Source organism: Desmodus rotundus, chromosome 9, assembly GCF_022682495.2.
Source record: "Desmodus rotundus isolate HL8 chromosome 9, HLdesRot8A.1, whole genome shotgun sequence".
In the NCBI taxonomy this organism is placed as follows: Eukaryota; Metazoa; Chordata; class Mammalia; order Chiroptera; family Phyllostomidae; genus Desmodus; species Desmodus rotundus.
Genome location: NC_071395.1, coordinates 36,218,223 through 36,225,544, shown reverse-complemented (window position 1 = coordinate 36,225,544; position 7,322 = coordinate 36,218,223). Strand labels below are relative to the sequence as shown.

The window sequence follows — 7,322 nt, the reverse complement described above, 5'->3', positions numbered from 1 at the left end:
AACAAGCCTTTTATACTCCTGACCTGCTCTTTTTCTGTGGTGGCCCCGAAATCTGGACACATCTTTCTAATTCCTGGCCCCAGAGCGCAGACCACAGGAGGAGGGCTGGGAACTGCCCCCCTTCAGGAATCTGGTCCTCTAGCGCATACAGAATCTTCTATCTACTCCAGGGCCTGGGTCGCTGAGCTGTGGAAGGCAGGCTCTGTTCTGGAGTGCCGGGAGCCCTGAAGGTTTCTGAGCAGGGGGTGACTTGGTCTCTTCCCTCCTTCCTCAAGGCTCAGGGTGGCTCCGCCTCCTCAACCTGCCCTGGGCCTCTCTGTGCTCCAGTTGAACCAGCACCAACCCCTGCCCTCCCCCCCCCCCCGCCACGCCCCAGACTTCCCAGGCCTCGACAGGCTGGGCTGGAGAAGTCTTAGCAGGAGCACTGGGTTTGCTGGAGAAGACGCTGTCGGTGGATGGAGGACAGAGGAAGAGAAGGTTCTAGGCTGTGGACACCCCCGAGCCAGGCAGGCCTCCCCTCAGAACTCAGCCATGCCCCTACCAGCTCATCGGACAGGCCACTGTGGTGAGGAAACTGAGGCTCAGACAAGAAGGAGAAGGACCAGCCACTAGGCAAGCTCAGTCATGGTAAGTGGGGGGCGGGAACCCAGGCAGGAGTAAATGTACTATTCTTCTCTGGGGGGCCTCACCCCACTACCTGAGGGTTCATTGTCCCCGAGAAGCCTCACTGGTCCCTTGGTTTCTCTCCTCCCTCTGGCTGAGCCCAGCCTGGGAGCCATGTCAGACGTGACTGCTGCTGGTGTCACTGGGTGTGGAAAGCACAGCCCGGGGATTGAGCACGGCATCCTGGCCACTCAGGTGAGTCCACTTGCTTCTCCGCACTCCTCTGACTCCTGGGAAATAACATGGTCCTCGCGCATGTCTGCTCAGCTCTGTGTGGTCTCTCCCTCTGAGGGAGACTTGGCAGGTGCCCTCCAGGAACAGCATCTCCTTCTCCAAACCTCATCTGTCCCTGACAGACACAAGTGACGAAGGAGCCCTTGTGCATGGTGATACACCTCTACCCCTCAGGAGCCTCCTGGCCACCCTGTGGAAAAGGGAAAGAAGGGCAAGCAGTTCTATCCCCATTGAAACCTGGAGCCTGGCAGGACAAAGGGCCTTTCCAGGGTAGCAAGTCCGGGAAGGGCCAGGACAGAAGCTAGAGCCACTTGGGGCAGAGCCCAGCACCTAAGGGCTTGGGACCCACACCTGACCTTCATAGAAAAGCATGTTTTAAACTTCTCAGGAGTCTGGTTTGGGGAACTGGTTACAAGCACAGATTCTGGACTTAGACCTGGGTTCAAAACCTGCCTCCAGCAGGCACTGGGAGTGTGTGTGGGGGTGGGAGGGCCGGCTGAGGGCCCTATGTTACTCAGCGCCCCCCAAAGATAAGAGCAGGTGCAGCTGAAGCAGGTAGATTTTGTGGGGCCTGAGCCCCAGATGGACATGCCATCACCCCTCAGCACTGGCCTCACTGCCCAGGAGGGTCCAGCGGTGACCGTGAGTGACAGATGACACAACAGCACTGCCCTCCCCCAAGACTTGGTGCCTCTCCTAGTTGACTGTCTAGGGCTGACAGCACGCTGATTGCCTCAGTTTCTCAAAGGGACCAGCAGAGTATGCAAATAATTCCGGGTGGCCACAGATCAAAACGTACACAAGAGCTACTGGCCCCTTCTCTTAGAACGCCTGGCTGAGCAGGCCAGCCTTTGGACAGAGGCGGGGGACCCCACCGTTGGGTTTTACACATTGTGCCACGCAGCAGGGAGCAAGGGTTGGGTGGGGGCTGCTCTCTCTGATGCCCACTGCACACCAAGCACTTAGCTGGGTGCCGTGCACACTCTGAGACAGTTATCCTCCTTTTACAGGTGAGGAAACAGAGAGATTAAGTAACATGGCCAAGCTCACACAGCTAGTAAATCAGGGCCAGCCTGTATTCATTGCTGGACTCTGCTGAAGTTTTCCACTGGCCAGCTCTCATTCACTGCTCCGGGTCTTACACAAAATCTGGTTTTATAAAAGTCATTCTGACGCCCTCACGGCCTTGTGTCCTGCTTCTGCCAGTTTCTCCTCTCTGGTCACGGTCACTGTGAATCAGAATTAGTTCAGCGTTATCTGTTCTTTCACCCCGAGCACCCAGCCACCAACTACACACGTCAGAAGCAATTTCCATCCACATTAGCAGACGGCGGACTGTGGAGAAGTGCTTTAACAGGCAATGAAAGAGGAGTCCTCTGGAAATGAGGGCAAAGGGGGCAGATCCTAGAGCTAATCATCTGTTTCCAATGAGCGTCCTATTCTTTGTAGAAACCCAGAGGTTTTGGTGGGGTGCAGCTAAGTAGGAGAATCTGGTTCCCAAGGAGGGTGGGTCCCCAGTGGGAGGATGGACTCAGCTTGGCAGAGATGGTGCCCAGGAAGAGCAATAGGCAGAAGGCACTGCAGGGGACCCTGGTGGCGGGCTGTGAGCTGGGACGGCAGAGCCGGCCCTGCCCCAGGCGCATGCACACCCCCAAGGCACCCCACCCAGGACCTCACGCTCTTTGGGGCCCAATCTTACCTTAGGCCTCCTCCAGGCAAGAGAGAGTCTTGCTGCCTCCCCGCTGTGATGCCCACAGAATAACCAAGGCAGCAAGGAAGCACAAGCCACGGGGTCCCATGGAACCTCATGTGATGGATGAGTCCCCTCCCTGCTGAGAACCGATGTCGCTGAGACATAGCCTCCCTGTGCCCATTTCCTCCTTCTCCCTCCCCCAACACTGAGACTCCCCGCAGGCTGTGGGACCCATCTGGCAAAGTCCCCTTTCGCCAGATGACAGTGATCTTGTGGGAGCAGGCGATGCCTGGCCTCACTTCCAAGGACAAACAGGAAAGTGAGAGCTTTGCCCAAAGTGAATGGAGAAACACGCACCAGGATTCTGAAGTGTAGCTCCTCCCCCACTGCCAGGTGGCAGCGCTGACCCTGCTGACGGCCAACTGGACTGTCCTGGAATGCTCTGGGTCCAGTAATGCAGAGGCGTTCCAGGCCCTGCGGGTGCACCTGGGCTGACCTCGCCAACCCCTCCTGGGCCCTAGGAATGCTGTGGCCAGAACCCTTTCTGAGCAGGTCAGTGAAGCTCAGAGGAATTGTTGAAGGGTGGGCAGAGGAGGGCAAGAAAGGAGGTTGGGTAGAGGCTGGCCATGGGAGGTATGGTGCCGACCAAGCTGACTGCTCCTTGGAAGGTGTTGACCTTCGACTGCACTGAGCCACGTCCAGGGTACTTCCAGGGTTTCCTTTACAGAGGCTTCTTACAGCAAGGTGGATGGGGCAACTCTTGGGCTTGCTGTGTGCCTAAGGACTTGGATCTAGGAGTTGGTGGGGGGAAGCAGAAAGGCTGGCTTCTGATCGATAGCAGTATTTTTAGAATGAATAACAACCCATGTCAGATGGATGGATGATTGGATGGATGGATGGATGGATGGATGGATGATGGATGGATGGATGGTGGATGGATGGATGATGGATGGATGGATGGGTGGATGGGTGGATGGAAGGATAGAAGGAAGGGTGGAAGAATGGATGGATGGATGATGGATGGATGGATGGTGGATGGATGGATGGGTAGCATACAGCAGTCCTGAAATGCCTGGCAGGCCTGGATCTAACCCTGGTAATCCCTAGGGTATAGGACTCAAATTTATGTTTCCAAGTTCCTTGGAGTTTGAACTCCTCCCCTGTCACCTGATCATTCAGAATGAGTAGACCTCCGCACAGATGAAGTTGGCAGTGATGTGACCACTACTGACCCAACATGTGTAAGGTGGGCTTTGGGGTCAAATTTTCCTTGCCTTAGGTGCTGGCTCTGCCTTGAGCCAGTCAGTTAACCTGGCTGAGACATAGTTTCCTCGTTTAAAAAAGAGAGTTAATAATGTCTGTTTTAAAGTGTCGAGTATGAGGATTAAATCAGACACACACACACAAAGTGTCCAGTTCAGTACCAATAAAGGGAAAATTTGTTACCTAGGACCTGGTCTAAAATCCCTACCATTAGAACATCTAATGCATGGAACCACAAGGCCAAGGCCTGAAACCCAGAAGGACCCCACGCAGAGGACTGGTGCTTGGTGGGAACACCCCAGCACTTGCAGCTGGATCCTGGCAGAGTGGTGCCACAGCTCTCGGGCATTCAACACTGATTTCTAAAGGACCAAGGCCGGGCCTGCCTGGGCCGGTACTGGCAAAGGAGCGCCTGATGCTGTGGCCAAGCAGGTAGGATAAGTTCAGGACAAGGATGTGTCATGGAGTTGTTTGGCACCGGTGACAAGGTGTGGCTAAGCCAGGGGGCCCCGTGAGGGTGGGGCAGGTCCCCCCCAGCCATAAGCCCCGGACCAAGCTAAGGGACTGACCGTGGCCCCGTTCACTCTGAGCAGGGTCCCGAAAGCCTTCCACCTTCTGCCTGGTGCCGGGCACGCCAACTGCTCCCTGCTGCGGGCGCTCCCCTGAGACCGTGGAATGATGTTCTGAGTGCCCATGGTGAAGACCAATCTCCTTCAGCCCGCAGGCCTCTGCTGTTCCGGTCTTTTTCTTCTCTCCTTCTGGGAAGAGTCTCCTCTAGGGCCCAGACTCCTTCGACAGTGCTCCTGGAAACGCAAGTCAGGTCCATGGACATTCCCGACCCCTGAGACTGTGCTTCTCCAGAGGGGACTCTTTGCGGGTTCTAGGGAGAGTTCAACTCACAACGGGACGGGGCTTGGGGTGGGCCTGTCATTCAGTGACTGCTCGGAGCTGAGTTGGGGAGCTGGAGGGTGCAGAGCTAGATCAGGACGGCTCGTGGTTTGTGCCTCCAGAACTTATAATTTATCATGGGGTAGGGGAGGGATGCTTTGTCCTGTGGTGCAGGGAGGACAAGAAAGGATAGGTGGCAGGAGGGAGGCACCACCTGTGACATCGAGGTGACCCGCAGCGCCCCACTCTGGGTGGGAAGCTGGTTGTGCATCTCTTGGGCACCGGAGCTGAGAAAAGGGCAGCGTCACACAGTCGCTGTACAGTCACTGCCAGGGTTCCGGGCAGTGGAGCGGGGCAGCCCAGGGTGCCCGCACACGAGGAGGTGCGTGTATCCTGCTCCCCAGCGCCCTGGCCCCGCTCTCCAGGCCAGCCCGCCGGGCTGCGTCCTGATCTCCCAAGGGGAAAATCGGCTGTACCCAGAGGCTTCCCACGCGACAGCCGGGTGGCCACAGTTCATCCCACTGTCAGGATAGAATTGAGAGCAGCAAGGGAAGTGACGGGAATGCATCTTAACATGTATTTGAATTTGTAAAAATTCTGACTTACGCTTCTTCTGTCAGTAAGTCTGACTTGGCTGGTGGGTTGGGCAGTGAGGACAGACTGACTAGGTGATGAGGCCATGCTTTCCCTACGTCGAAGGAGGTGAGGCTGAAATTCCTAGGCCTTGTCGGAATGATATCTACAGCGATATATATATATATATATATACAATATACAATATATAATATATAAATATATTATATAACATAACATAACAATATAATAATATATATTATATAATATACATAATATAATATATGAATTATATATATAATATAATAATATATGTTGCAAAGAAACCACACCTCTTGCCTGGCCTCAGTCTTTTATGGTGTATTTCTTCAGCATATAAAAATCCCCACACTTATAAAATTCCCAAGAGACCCTTCAGGAATGCACTGTTCTGGAGGGGAGACCCAGAATCCAGAAAAAATCCAAAAGTTATCATTACAAATATATACTATATAACTATGAATACATAATTATATACTATATACTGTGCGTATCTGTACACACAGTTCTTTGAACTTAAACTCACGATACCCTGCAGATGCCAACGAAAAACTGTGGAGAGGATGCAAACCCTTTCCAATCCTTCAGGGAGGAGCCGTGAGCAAAGGCCCTCAAGTTGCTGGGTCATCACTGTCGGTGTGCTGCCGGCAAAACGAGGTCTTAACCTCCATGTCACCCGCCAAGTTCCAGGTGTGGCTCAGAGAAGGTGCCAGGTAACCGTGTGGGGAGGTTGAGGGTGGAAAGGGCCTCATTTCCTTCTGCCCCACCCCCAGGTCCTTAGGCAAGGCCGTGCGGCATCCTGGCTGGCCTATGAGAACGTCATGAAGAAGGTCGTGGGCCGGCCCCACTGGGCCACGGTGGGACTGGCAGGTCAGAACCTCCCGGTGGGTGTCAGCCAGGGAGCGGCTGTGAGTGAGGAGTCCCACCAGAGGGCGCTCTCTTCCCTGTTCCCCGCTCCTCTGCCGGCGCAAGGCTGGGATGTTGGGAAAAGGTGCTGAGCAGGTCAGGAGCAGGAGGGACTCCACCACAGCGCTGTATCCAGCTTCCCTCCGCATTCATGTTCCAACAACCCGGTGATTCTAATTCCCTCTCAGCTGTCGGAGAAATTCCTTCTCTTTCCCTTTATTTGATTCTTACAGAAACCCTATGATCAGGATAAGGCAGAGGGCAGGGAATCCATCGAACAGAGAAGAAACTGAGGGTCTCTCAGAGGTGATGGGACTTACTAATTAGCAGTAAAATTAGGGCCAGAGGCCTCTCCACTGTCAACTGCCTGATGGTAACGGGAATGGAGACTTTGCGAATGCATTTTTTCCAAAGATTTTATTTATTTACTTTTAGACAGAGGGGAAGGGAGGGAGAAAGAGAAACATCAATGTGTGGTTGCCTCTTGCACGCCCCCTACTGGAGACCTGGCCGCAGCAGGCGTCACACAGCAAGTTAGGAAAGGCAGTGCCTCCAAACTTTTCAACCAGTGAAGGTCTCACAGCCCTGTATTTCCAATAGCTTGAACTTAACTTTCAAAATCTATGAATTTGGGGTTCTATTCCATTATGCAATTGGGTTTTAAACTTTTGAGTAGTGTTTTAATTTCAAAGTCTTTAAATGACATGTCTGCTCTAGGAAGGAGTGCCCTGTTCAGTGGCCCTGGCGCCTCACACCTGCCCCAGGGGGAGAAGGACAGGCATTAAGGGGCAGGCCGCCGTGACCTAAGTCTGGAGCCTTGAAGTTTAGTACAACTTCAACTCCTGGAATGCTGAGGCAGAAGGATGTTCTGGAAATAGACTTTCTAATCACCAGAGAACCCAGAGGCCCTTTCCGGTTCAGGGTTTTGATGACTGTAATTTACCATTCCTTTGATTTGGGATCCTTTGATGCATGAAGGTCACCACTTCCAAAAAGTTCTCATTGCAGAATCCTTTTGATACCGAGTGGTGTGTACCGAGCCCATAAATTGGGATCCCTTTTT

The 7,322-nt window shown here is 53.6% G+C and overlaps 1 long non-coding RNA gene across 3 annotated transcripts; it reads left to right on the top strand.

Annotated features, from left to right (window-relative positions):
• The first annotated feature begins 404 nt into the window (after nt 1–404).
• LOC139441135 (uncharacterized) lies at nt 405–6,018 on the top strand. 3 transcript variants are annotated; one of them, XR_011651557.1, is made up of 5 exons: nt 405–858; nt 2,984–3,142; nt 4,041–4,285; nt 4,447–4,673; nt 5,892–6,018. It is a non-coding gene; the product is annotated as an uncharacterized lncRNA (long non-coding RNA). The 3 variants fall into 3 exon arrangements; XR_011651556.1 differs by lacking the exon at nt 5,892–6,018 and having other exon boundaries at nt 4,571–5,105; XR_011651555.1 differs by lacking the exon at nt 5,892–6,018 and having other exon boundaries at nt 4,447–5,105.
• Nucleotides 6,019–7,322: the final 1,304 nt, after the last annotated feature.